The 13,103-nt window shown below is 39.8% G+C and overlaps 1 protein-coding gene across 1 annotated transcript in view; it reads right to left on the bottom strand.

The window, feature by feature from the left end:
- p4ha2 (procollagen-proline, 2-oxoglutarate 4-dioxygenase (proline 4-hydroxylase), alpha polypeptide 2) overlaps window positions 1-174 on the bottom strand; it is a 29,054-nt gene extending 28,880 nt beyond the window's left edge. The window contains exon 1 of the mRNA XM_046039381.1: window positions 42-174. The gene's annotated coding sequence lies outside the window, so the exon portion shown is untranslated. The remainder of the gene's footprint in view (window positions 1-41) is intronic.
- Window positions 175-13,103: the final 12,929 nt, after the last annotated feature.

Here is a 13,103-nt window from a genome sequence, read left to right as displayed (position 1 = left end):
GTAGAGAAAGACGTTAGATGTGACACTTAATGTTATCTTACCTTTATTCTCTTGTTTTAAAGAGCAACGTTACTCTTTGGTATGTAGACGCAGTCTCCCTTGGCACCCCGAGGTTATGAGCAGGACAGAGAGGGGTTTCAGTCGCTGCCACGTACAGAACCTCCTAGAGGGCTGACCGTAATATTTTGTGTAGACGCGCAGGGACATTCTTCTCTGAGGTTTATTTAGTTGCACTCAAGTGCGGCTCGTAAATTCCGAGTTCTTAGCTTCAGGTTAGTCAATCTATTTATCGTTTAAGATTTAAGACAGTAGGGGTCTAGGGGAGATGTAGTTCTATTAGTGTACAATTTTATTTGTAATTAAACAAAATCGTGTGTCAAAGAATTGTGCTATGTTGTATTAAGAATCAAGAAAACCAGGACACCAGACACAGTGGAGGAAGATCAGATCCTTCAGAAATAACACAATGTAAAAATACTCCATTAGAAGTCCTGCAATGAAATTTTTACTTAAGTCAAAGAATATAGCAGTAGCCTATTGGCAGCAAAATGTACTGACAGTATTAAAAGTAAAAAGCACTTCTTACACAGAACTGCCCATTTCAGAGTGTTGTTTATTTCTGATATTATTATTGCATTTGCCATATAATTGTATCATTATTATTAGTGACACATGAACATGTAAGAAGCATTTAAATTCATTACCTGTTGCAGCAACTACCATGTCACTCATGCCTTGTAATTTAGACTTCAATTGGTCTTCTATAGTTTCTATTTTTGTTTCTATTCATATTTTTATCTATATACTTTATATATTTTTACTTACTCTACTTGTCTAGTAATATTTATTTTGGGCCCCATGCTGCTGCAACACCAGCATTTCCCCTCTGGGCATTATAAAGGCTTATCTTGTCCTATCTTATTTTAATTACTTTATATTTCGCTGTGCCGTTCATTTCAATATGAAGTGGCTTGAAATGGACATAAAGTAAAGTATGACCTCAAAATTCTACTTAAGTACGGTATTGAGTGAATGTATCTAATTACTTCCATCACTGTTACCAGCCAAAACATCTACTTCACTTCTAGTGCCAGTGATGATGTAAGAATCTGGGATATTGCAGTATAAACTCTAGCGCAGTAATTGACAATCATGAAACGTTGAGGAAACATATTATTTAGCTACAACTGTATGCCAGTATGTCTGAAAGACAAAAAAGATATCAGGGACTAAAAAATAAATTTCCATTAGGTCACTGCATTAAAGTTGCTCACTCTGCAGCTGCTGTTTCTTTAACAACAAAAGAAATCACAAGATATAACTTTGCCCAAAAACAATGCATGATGACAATTAAATTCACAGTTCATGAGTAGCTGAGCTTTAAAAGGCGACTAAAGCACACACGATAAAATGCATGTTCCGTGTAAATAATATTATTTGTGGGACAGACAAGATAAGGGGATTATCATCTGTCATGGAGTCCAGTTGATGTTTATGTGTAAGTGACAGACTGACAAAAGCCATAGCAGCACAAGACTTTGCTGTAGACCTGAGTTTTATTTCCAGTGTTAAAATATTATCTGGTATTATCAACAAGGGCCTCTTGCAGAAAACAAAGAAAGGGGCACATTAAAAAGCATTTTTGCCTCCACAGTCCAATTTTTTTTTTTACAGTATTTACGGTAATGTAATCCATGCAACCGGTCACGTTTACAGTCTGGATCTGGGGTTCCAGGGCTTGTGTTCTGAAAGGACTGAAAACCATCTGGGGGGAAAAACATTTGAACATGGCTTTTCAATTATCTGCTGTTTCTGTGTTGTCCCTTTCTCTGATTTTTCCTTGTTAAGTGAGCAATGGGATTTTGTGTAGGCCTTTACATATAACATTTAAGATATAGCCTAGTAGGCAATTTATTTCAGAAGCATTGTGTTATATTTATTGAAATTCTCTGTACATCCCGACATCAATCAGTATATCAAATGCTCTGTATCTGTAGCTGTCACAGGACTGTAGTAAGCATGATTGGCGGGTCTATCTGGGTGCACTCTGCCTGTGCACTGATTGGGGATGAAAATGTGTTTTGGGGGAGTGGCTTTGGAGGAAGTCCTCACCAGGGAGGAAGGTATTTTTTTGGTTGGATACTTTCAAAACCTAGCAGTCTCTTACTACTGGATTTGGATAACATATTTCCTTAAAAACCTGTCAATGAGCTTTGAGGTACATTTTCTCTTGTTTGATAGATGTGACCCAGTCAGCAGCTACATGTACAGTAAATTAACCTGCCTTATTATAATGGCAGTGAGCTTGATACACAACAGTGTGTTCAAAGCACCACTGTTTCCGTTTAAATAAATCTCTCATTACGTTTTGTCTGGGCTGAACGTGCCCTATATATGAACAAAGTAATGTCACTGGCTTTAGGAGGCTTGGCTCCCTGCCCATGAAGTGTTACGCGCCCATGGAGGGCTCTTTTGCGCCAGTGAGTTCCTCTCGGGAACATTAGGCCTACATCGAGTAGGGACAGTGGTAACCACAAATACCTTCCTGACAGGTTGGGGAGTAGTCTGGGAAGACAGGATGGTGCACTCACTGTGGTAACCTTTTTGGCCAAACACAACAATGGCTCTCATCTCCTCCATTCAGGGGACATGTGTCTTGATAATAACAGACAGTTCTTCCACTGTGTATCATAGAAATCATCAGGGAGGCTTCAGGTCCCTGCATTGCCTCCAGGTGGCACAGAAACTCCTGTTTTGGGCGTTTCAGTATCTGGCTTCACTTAGGGCATAAATATTCCAGGGGTTGTAAATCTGGCATTAGACTCCTGCCCGTGTCTGGTTCTATACCAGGAGAGTGGAGGCACATTTATGGACTCAGTCCGGCATGGTTTAGACTAGGATCTGGCAATTAATCAAGCTGTGGTTGGAACTGTCAAGGTTCATTAGCTTAAGCCAATGGCATTTTATACTCCAAAAATTAGCCTAGAAGCTAGACTTTTCCTCTATTCATAGCGTAACAACTTACATATTATGTATACTTTTTCTAACTCATCATTGGTTTAAAGAGAGAACACCACAGTTGATATTTAGTGTTATGTCACAAGTTGCTATCCTCTACTTCGCTCCGTGTGCTCGCCCCCCCAAACCTAAGGGAATCAAAGTGTTGATGTCATCCGCTTGCACTCTAAGATGCAAGATGTAAGATGTTAATAATGTTGGTTTACTATTTTTTATTTCATGGTATTGATTTGGACGTCAATTACCACAATAACATTAGAAGCTTCAAAGCATTCGGTCAGCCCTATAAGTCATGTTGAATAATTGTGATCTCAGTATCAACCAAAATAATCATCCTAAAGACCATAGGCAATACAGGACTCCCACCACTCGTGCTAACTATGACAATAAGTATAAAATGTTTTCTGCATGATGTCACACTGCTCTGGGAACCGGCAATGCTTGTAGAAGCAGCAGCGGGTAGGCCCTTCAAACTTTGCTACACTTGTTTTTTCCATTTTTTTCTGGCTTTATAGCCAAAACATGTGTTAACTAATACATGATCCACCCGGCCCAAACAACCGGACCAGTCGTCACGGCGGGTGCGGTGATTGTTCAGAGGAGAGGAAAGAGAGCCAGGAGAGGAACCACGCTGGCCCAGCTTGAACTTAATTCTGCTTCCTAAAGATCCGGTCTGGACAAAATAGGACTCATGTTGACCAAGCAATGGAATTCGGAAACTGTTGTGCCCCACAACAGAGAGCACAGAGACTTGCCCCATCAACATCCCCGATGAAGAACATGGCAGGTGGTCCATGTTACGAGCTGTCAGTGCAAGACTCCGGCAAGATGAGAGGAAGTGGACTGTTTTGCACAGATGATGCTTGGTGCACACACGCAGTCAAGATGGACTCTGTTTCACAAATGTCAAACTGTTTATTGTGAAGATGAAACTATTATCAACTGGTTGCTGCTCACCCCAGATGTAAATTCAAAAAATGCACTGTGGAATGTTTAGGCTTTTTTCTTGGATATATATATATGTATATAAATAACTGTATTGTTTTATTTTATTTTAGATGAAACCATATTTTAATATAAACCTACACTTAATTATATGTTGTGTGTGTGGCATGAAGGAACTACAAATTTTTTTTCTTAATGCTGCCTTGTGCTGTATTGTGACTAATAAACAACCTTGTATCTTGTAAACAACCTTGTTGCACAATGGGCAGGATGATCCACTCGCCCAAACGAGCTGGTTCTCTGCCTTTGGACTCAGAAGCACATGCACTATTAAGGTGTACACTACTGCCGTATCTCTCTTCCATGAGGCAGTGGAGGTGTTACAGTTGGCAGACATCTCTTAGTGTCTCAGTTCATTAAAGGTGCATACTACCTGCGACAGGTAAGGACTGTCAGAGCTTCGATGCTAAGATCCCTAACTCAAGCTCCTTAAGAACACATAGGGCAGACCAACCTCAGGTTTCTGTCTCGCAAAACAGCTTTCCTCTTGGCTCTATATACAAGTTATATGCTCAGTCTGTAAGTGAGGAATGTTTGAGATGGAAGACTGATAACACAGGCGTGCCTCTCTGGCTGAATTCCTCATTTTTGCTGAAATGATAAACCCCTTTGACGATAAACCAAGTGGCTGAGATCAGCGCATTTCAGCTTGATCTGGCTCTCCCACAGGGGAAAGTAGGCATGCTTGCTTTGTGTTCAGTGAGCACACTAAGGGCTCATATTGCACAAACTCAGTCTCTGAGGTGCTCACACACTGTTATTTGTTCAGTTTGTTTCAGTGATTAAAAATTGCAGCTCCCTGTGTCTAAACAGTGTTTATTCCATTGAAAAACTATCTCTCAGGCCTATTCTAGGCAGAACCTCCCAGTCCCAGGTGACCTCATAGCTCACTGTACCATAAGTGTAGCCACTTCCTGGCTGGCTTTAAAAGTAATTTGTGCAGCAGCAACATAGAGAGCTCCCTGTACATTTTTCTGATTTTTCTAGATTTAGTGTGGCATCCCCTGCACCGTTGGGTTCCGCCCTTCAGCTCTCACGGACGTCCGTTCCAGACCGTGGATGCCCTTCCTGAAGCCATCTTCACCACATGGAGCAACGTTCCCAGCAGCCTCCTGGGAACAGTTGCATCAAGCATGCCGAAACGAGTGTTTGAAGTGATCAGCAAGAACGGTGGGGCTACGCACTACTGAGTCCTTTTTTGACACTTTTAGTTCTGTTGTAGGTTTATCTTTGGGCTATGGTCTTAAACTTTTGATCAGCTGATGAACAGCCTGTTTGAGTTTAAATGCAGTTTTCAATAAATTGCCTACTGAATGCATTTGCATTTTGAAGCAGTACTTACAACCCGGTTATGATCCACCAGCGCGAAATGCGAGTACTTGCAATGTTTCCCCCGGTCTTAAGATTTTGTTCAAGAGTGTATTTTGACTGATACTATGGGGGTAAAAGCAGTTTAGCTAAATTGTTATGGAACAGTAGATAAGACACATGCCTTTGGTGTGAGAGACCCGGGTTCGAATCCACTGTGAGACACCAATGTGTCCCTGAGCAAGACACTTAACCCCTTGTTGCTCCAGCAATTGTAAGTCGCTTTAGATAAAAGCATCAGCTAAATGAATAAATGTGAAAGATAATGGCTTTTTCAGTCAGTGAGAGATCTGTATTATGAGATTATTTTATTATTGAAGTCTATTAATGCAAAATTTGACGCATTACACTCAAGGATTTGTATATGTAAGCCTATACAATAAGTGTGTTTGATTTCTGGTTAGCAATGTAATCCATAGATTTTCAGTATATTGCCCAGAATCTTATGTATTGGAGATGCTTGTAATGGTCAGCACTAGAAAAAACACACTCAAACACAAATGATAAATATCAGCACAGAGAAACATTACAATGTGTATTTTTTATTATTATTATTATTATTATAATTGTTATTGTTCTTATTATTGTTATTATTTTTATCTAGATCTAAAGCTCTTACTTCTGCTATTACATGAATATAACTGGTACAGGTCATGTTAAACTGACACATTCTCTGTTTGCATTTACTTCTTCTCTCTTTGATGTCCAATCTTTACATGTGTGCACTTAGACCTTTCAAAAATGTGAAGTTACAAATCTTTTCTTACAATCCATGCCTCAGTTTTCTAAGGGCTTGAAAGTCTGTTACACATCATGACTCATCATTACTCATGAGGAGAGGAGGCAATGTACGTAATGAAAAGAGCAGACACTGATCTTGTACAAATATGTGGGTGGATTGATTTAACTACACGGTTCACATAAACCTTGCAGCGTGTGTTTGTTTTGGCTTGAATTTGCCAATACATTAAATATACTTTACACCGCACTGTATATCCTTATATATACAGTATATCAGATGGAAGTGAAGTGGGTACACCAGCTATACGTTTAAACCCTAATGTTCTGTTTGTGTCCTAAAGACCATTTCTTTACCAGCTCAAAAAACATATTTAACAACATGTTGATGACTTCCTAATTTTATTATTGAGAGAATTGTCTGTAAACATGATTCTGAACTTATGAGTTTTATAACATTAAAACTAATGCACACACTAAAATCCTTGCTTCATATATTACAAATTATATTGACAGGAAAAACAAGATTTAAGGAAGTTAAGGGTTCCTTTTCCTTTTCCAGGATGACGTTATGATATTTTACCCTTTAAATTACTGATGAGGAACACTACAGCTGCACTGTTCACTGATGTCCACTAAGTGTCAGCAGTATTCAGTGGATGAAAGAAAAACACTTCAAATTCTCAAGCATTCTGACTAGGCATTACCTTTCCTGAGTATACCTTCCATTTTCACAGTGGTGGACTTCTGGGTTTATCTGAAGAAATTTTTCTTAATTAGACATAGGTTGATGAATGGGAGTTAACAACAGAGATCAGCAGTACTTAATGATCTTCACAACTGCTTAAAGACTTACAATGGTGGTTCCCAACCTGGAGGTCAAAACAAGATTTCTGTGACATAAACAGTGTTTGCTTTTTCACACTCTCATGTTTTTTTCTTGTCTATTACATTTCTTCATTTAGCTGACGCTTATTATCCAAAACGACTTACAATTGCTATACATGTCAGAGGTCGCACACCTCTGGAACAACGATGGGTTAAGTGGAGGACACTAGGGATCAAACGGGGGTCTCTCACTCCAAAGGCATGTGTCTTGTCCATTGCCCCATCACCACATTACCAGATGATTTTTCTTTTTTTCCCCCTTAATTTTACTTTAACTCTGAGATGAGGGAAACTGGGGTTAGTTAACTAATTTTACTAATTTTACTTAAACTCTGGGTCAGTTACTGTGGTAACTGACTCTGTGAACCTAACCTTCTCGCAGGTTTTCTTCAAAAAACCCTAAGTTTCTCTCTGCGTCCTACAGAGCCAGACACATTGTTTAATTTTCTTATTTATTCAGTCCATATCAAAATGTGTATTGAAGCAAATTAGTTGGTGGAGGTTTACTGTATGTCAGAAAATACTGGTTGTATATTAGTTTGTTACTCAGACTTTCTAATGTTACAGCTTTTATGAGCTGTCAGTAATTTTTTGAACAGTGGGTTTTGCTCTCACATTCAAATATTGCACAGCATTAAGTCACCCTCACCTCACACAAGACAGTTGTCAGTTTGTTAGAGATTCCACTATTCCACTCAAATGTTTATTGCACAATATGTGTAATCTTAGTTTAAAGTGTAAATATCAGTATAAAGCTTTAGACAAGTAGGCCCAATAAATAATTATCTCTATCACTCATGATGTGATTGATCACGCTGATGTTAGTAATTCCAAGTGAGCAGGATCGTGGTGCAGCTGCAGAATGCAGTTAGAAAGTGAGATTTTTAAATAGGCTGCGTATAGTACCACAGTAATGCAGAATAACGAATCCTATCATGAATCTGGCCTTGTTGACACAACAGGGCGTCTCTGTTCTTAGCTAAACACAAAGGTATTTTGCTTGCCGTGCTGTCAAGGTTGAGGAATAACACGCCAACCATCATCTAATTTTCACACCTGGGCAGAAGCTTTGTGCTAAAAAAAAGGCTGTGAAACTGTGCGTGAAGAGAAATGTCTGGCATTACACACATTCTGATACACAGAAACCAATCAGGGATAAGAAAATTAATAGTAAATTAAGGATGAAGAATGTGTCCTCCATCTTTCAGACATTGTTTTGTCACTGTAACGTCAGTGCACAAAATACGTTGTCTGGCTCCGTCTGGAATCAGCGGCATCATGTTTTGTGAGTGTCACACGATAACAAAACGAGTACAGAAAAGCATCTGAACCAACCCATTCATTTAGTTGAGGTTAAGGTTTTCCAGATGTATTTGGTTCTTCCTTTCACTGAATGCCTCATCATGTGCTTGACACACACAAGAGACAATGTAGTACATGTGAGCTGTTATGTATGACTTCTCTCTGGTGTACTCTGACCTTTTGCTTGTGTGCAGTCTTGAGTGATTGAAGTGAACATATTCCGTATATTAGTGTTGACATATTAGTGGCTTCAAATAATGCATTAACATTTTTGGGAAACACACATGGCATGCTTTCTTGTGGTCTGTGGGTGTGTGTGCATGTGTGCCTGTCTATGTGTGTAACTCCTGCACAGACTAATGACTCAGGGCCAGTTGCAGTACCTGAGGATCGGATTACATGAGCTGTCTGTCAGCACAGACAAAATAAGCCCCCTCGGGACAGAAGAGACACAGTGTTGTTCACACCACACTGATGTCAAATACCATTTAGAAGTATTCCTTCACATTTGTTTTAGGGAGGTCCGATTCCCAAATGGGTGGTATTTGACACCAGATACTTTTAGAAATCACAGGAATGTACTGTGCTAAGTTAGCTTGATTGGTGTGGTATTGACAACTTGGCTGGCAGCATGTGAATCTATGCATGTTGTATACCCACTTATCATGTTCAGGGTTGCAGGAACCTCTTGTGGGAGAGAGTTACACCCTGGACAGTTCATCACAGTGTTGACACATACAGACAGGCAGCCATTTACACTCCCATTCACAGTTATGTGGAATTCATCTAACCTCCACCTTTCTGTGCGGAGTTTGTATATATGTGGACTGTGCAAACCACTAAAGTGATACAAATGAATACTACAGGCAGCTTAAAACCTTTTCTAATGACTGATTAAAGAATGATAATAATTGCTGAGAAAACTTTGCCCCACGGATCAAGAAGAAGAAGCTGGAGTAACACCTAAAGGTCTGATAAACATGAAATATGAGAGAATAGTCTTAAAAATATTCCTAAAGGAAATACTGGCAATAAGTAGAAAAACAAAAACAAGTTGGGAACCACCATGAAAAGCCAAGAGTAGTGCAGAAAAATTGGAGGTAACCTTGAATACACCTCCAAAAGTCAAGTAATAAGACTGGAAACTCAAGGAATAACTCTCACAGCCTGGAATAATCTTAACATGGAATTTCCGCTTTTTCACTAATCTTTAGGGTTAGTCCTGACTTTTTCGGATCCCTTATTTTTCTACATTATGTCTGATTACTTGGGGTTACTACTGTAGTTTAAAACTGTTAACTATAATTAACCTGTGACATCATGAAAAAGTGAATAACACAATGGGGTACTTTTCTGTTTCTTTCCATATCAGCCTTTCCCCGTCTTTTATTGTGTGCACAAGCATGTAAGTACATGTGTGTTTGTGAGTGTTTGTGTGGAAGTGTATCTGTTTGCAAACACCTCATCTGACTGTAGGCTCTTGTCACTGAAGCATTATCTAGGCATTCACCATATCAGTGAGTTACTGCTTCACCAATATTGACACAGCTCTTTCTAGTGAAAGACCAGGCAGTTGGAGTAGATACATAAACAGGTCACAGCCTATTATGGTTGTGAAATACAGAAGGAAGGACGCATGGGTGAGGCTCGTCCCTGACCCACCAGGCCCAAGATGGTAATTTTTCTTAAAGGAACTCAGGAGTTTAGAACATGTCCTCCCTTGATGATGCATACTGATACTATACAAAGGTTTTGCTTTTACAGTAATGAGAAATTCCACCCAAAAACTTTAACTGAAAGTTTAGAAAGTGACGCTAAACAATTCAGAATTTGGTCCAAATAATGTTTGTTCAAAAGATCTTTTAGTTAATTTAGTTTTAGTTTGTTTTAACTAATGTTTCCATGTGGTCTTTTACCCATGACTATAATGAGCACAATTTCATAATTATATCTTTTAATGTTTGGATATCTTTGAAAAAACAAGACATTTCAAGACGCAAGCTTTCAGAAATTGGAATTGACATTTTATTTTCTTTATCATTCAATTAATTAGTAATAAATGAAATTATTGTTTGTTGCAGCCTCAAATATTTGTAATAAGTAAAATTAATACAGGTAAAACAGATGATATCTGTGATTTCAGCTTTTAGAGTTTATTTTCAGCTGTACAAGTACTGAAGTCAGTGTTTTCTGTCCAGGATCACTGACAAGGTCACCTCCATCTATATACATCATCTATTATGACCTGAAAAACACTGAAACCAACTGAACTCACCCCAAGTTGGTTTATAACACAAACAAGGCAGTTGTCGCTCGGGGGCAGTCCTCGAGCGAGTAAGTGAACCTTAACAAACACGACCCTGGAGGTTGTGTCTCCAGAGAGAGCTTCTCCTGGTGGTTGTGGACTTCATACCGCACAAGGACTGGAAACCTCCCTCCTGTTTGCTGTTTCAGTAGTTCCCAAACATAAATAAAATTTGCGAATGAGAAAGGCAGATTAGCAAGCGCTGGTCCTAGACTTACCGTCTTCTCCTTGTAGTGAGGAATGGATGGTGCTCCATGACGCAAATGGATTTGTTGCCTGTATTACTCAATTTATTGGTTTGCTATTTCATTTTATCTTCGACATTTAATGTGTTTGCAGGTGTTGCATGTTATTCTTGAATTTTCATAATGTGAGAACTATTAAGTCCTATGAGACCATCTCTGTGATTTTGGGCTACACAACTGAACCTGACTCACAGCTTGGCAGTTAAAAGATTCCCAGTCAGGAAAGGAGGTCAGATCATCTTCATTATATAAATGATGAGCCCACCAAATCCACGAAGACATAGTTTTTCGTGACCTTGGGTTTGTAGTACTGCTGCTGGCTGTCAAATTACATTTACATTCAGAGCAGTTTGTTCTCATTTGGAAAGGGTGGTTGACTGTTAACAGCACAAGGAGGCATAGAAAAATACACTCCCTAAGACATGTGCTGAAGCAATTAAGGAGCCGAGGGAGGATGGCAACCATTCAGAGAGAGAGAAAGAGAGAGAGAGAGGGCCCCAGTCTTCTTCCCATACTGAACCACACTTGATCACTTCAGGCCCAAAACCGCATGCATCTCAAAACATCACCCTGCTAGAAGAAGTGAGGCTGATTCCTGGAAGAATGACATGGACAGAGGCAGAAAGAGAAAGAAAAAGAAAACACTTGGAACCACGCCAATCAGATATGACAGTGAAGATTCGGTTAGCTATATTGCAGGTACTCTCTATTTATCTTGTTCTGTAGATCTGAACCCTGTCACAACAAAACTGAAAATATAATGATGTCTATCTGTGGTAGTATTCTTCTTTACAGGCAAAAATTTTTAAACATTTCCAGACCAGACATGATGTCACTGACTTCAGCAGTAGCTTAATCCAGAGTAGCTAAAAAAAAAATGACCCCCCCCCTCCCCCTAAATGACAAACATTCATGCACCTGTAATTGAATTAGGTCTTCAAGGTAGAGGGAGCGGATATTCAATTACATGATTAGGTCTCAGCAGAAGCCTGGTTAGTGAGTGTAATGGGCCCACAGTGGCCTGATTGTTAAAGTTCAGCTAACTTTTTCTGTGTCTGTGTGGCCTTTTGTTTTTCAGGTCTATTTCTGTTCTTGCTGTTTGGAAGCAATTTTGTGATTAACCTATTTTGTAAAAAATCCTTTGGAAATAAATTTGACTTGACTGGAACCTGACCTAAATTTGAGAAGTTTTGTCTCTACTGGGAGCCGGTGTAATAAAAACATGTTGCTACTCTTGGCAGGTGGGGATCCACCACAAAACCCATACTCAGCTGACCCATTTTAGCTCCTGACCACAACTGACAAAAGGTTGACATTTTCAGTCGCAAGGAAACAAATCCTGCACTTTATGGAAGCACAAGAAGGCCATAAGAATTTTTAAAAGCAACTGAATATCGTATTGAATGTGAAATTTAACCACTACTGAATACTTCATATTTAAATTCAAACTCCCCTGAATTTATTGCACTGAAATATTTTAATCTGAAAACCATCTATCTGTATTCATGTGGTTTGAATTTGTCTTTTTGAAATATCAGAAAATGTAAGTGTGTTCCATTGGCTGATCTAAACTTCTATTTCTTCAATGAAGAGCGATGAGAACAGCCTGGCCTCCCCAGTAAAACAGTTGTGTAGGTTGATTACTTGATAACTTTTTTGTTAGGGTTTAGACCTATAGTTGCAGAAGACGTATAAAGAGTGACCAAGTCCGTAAGTAAGTGGTGGGACAATGGATGACACAAGTAAACTTAAGACTTTTACTCAGGAGACTGAGGTTCAAGTCCTGTGTAATAAACTCAGGTGACATGTCTAAAATAGCAGATAGCCGAGGTCCGCTCTTCTGGACGGCCACCCACCGGAGCATCACAAACCGCTCCACCCCCCACTGAGGGCCAGGTCGTATCCCCAATGCCTGCTCTCGCTGTGTCTGATTTTTCCCACCTGTTTTCCCTATTTCTCTCATCCATATCTCAGCAGGCTGCACACCCTACCCCCACACATGCATCCCTCCATCCCAACATCCTTTCTCCTCCCATTCCTTCCACTGCAGCCAATATAGCTCCTTCAAATCCCCACACCCAAGCAGCTCTTTCTCTCCCTCCTGCAGCAACCACCACCAACGCCACCGTCCACGGCGGCTTAGCCACAACAAGCCACGGCGCAGCCACCTACCGGACCCATTCCATTTCCTCCTTTTCTATCGCTATTCCCCTCCATCCCCTACCCACCCCCAC

The sequence above is a fragment of the Micropterus dolomieu genome, linkage group LG23 (genome assembly GCF_021292245.1).
Source record: "Micropterus dolomieu isolate WLL.071019.BEF.003 ecotype Adirondacks linkage group LG23, ASM2129224v1, whole genome shotgun sequence".
Classification (NCBI taxonomy): domain Eukaryota; kingdom Metazoa; phylum Chordata; class Actinopteri; order Centrarchiformes; family Centrarchidae; genus Micropterus; species Micropterus dolomieu.
The sequence above is the reverse complement of the archived record's forward strand: the minus strand, read 5'-3'. Positions and strand labels throughout refer to the sequence as shown.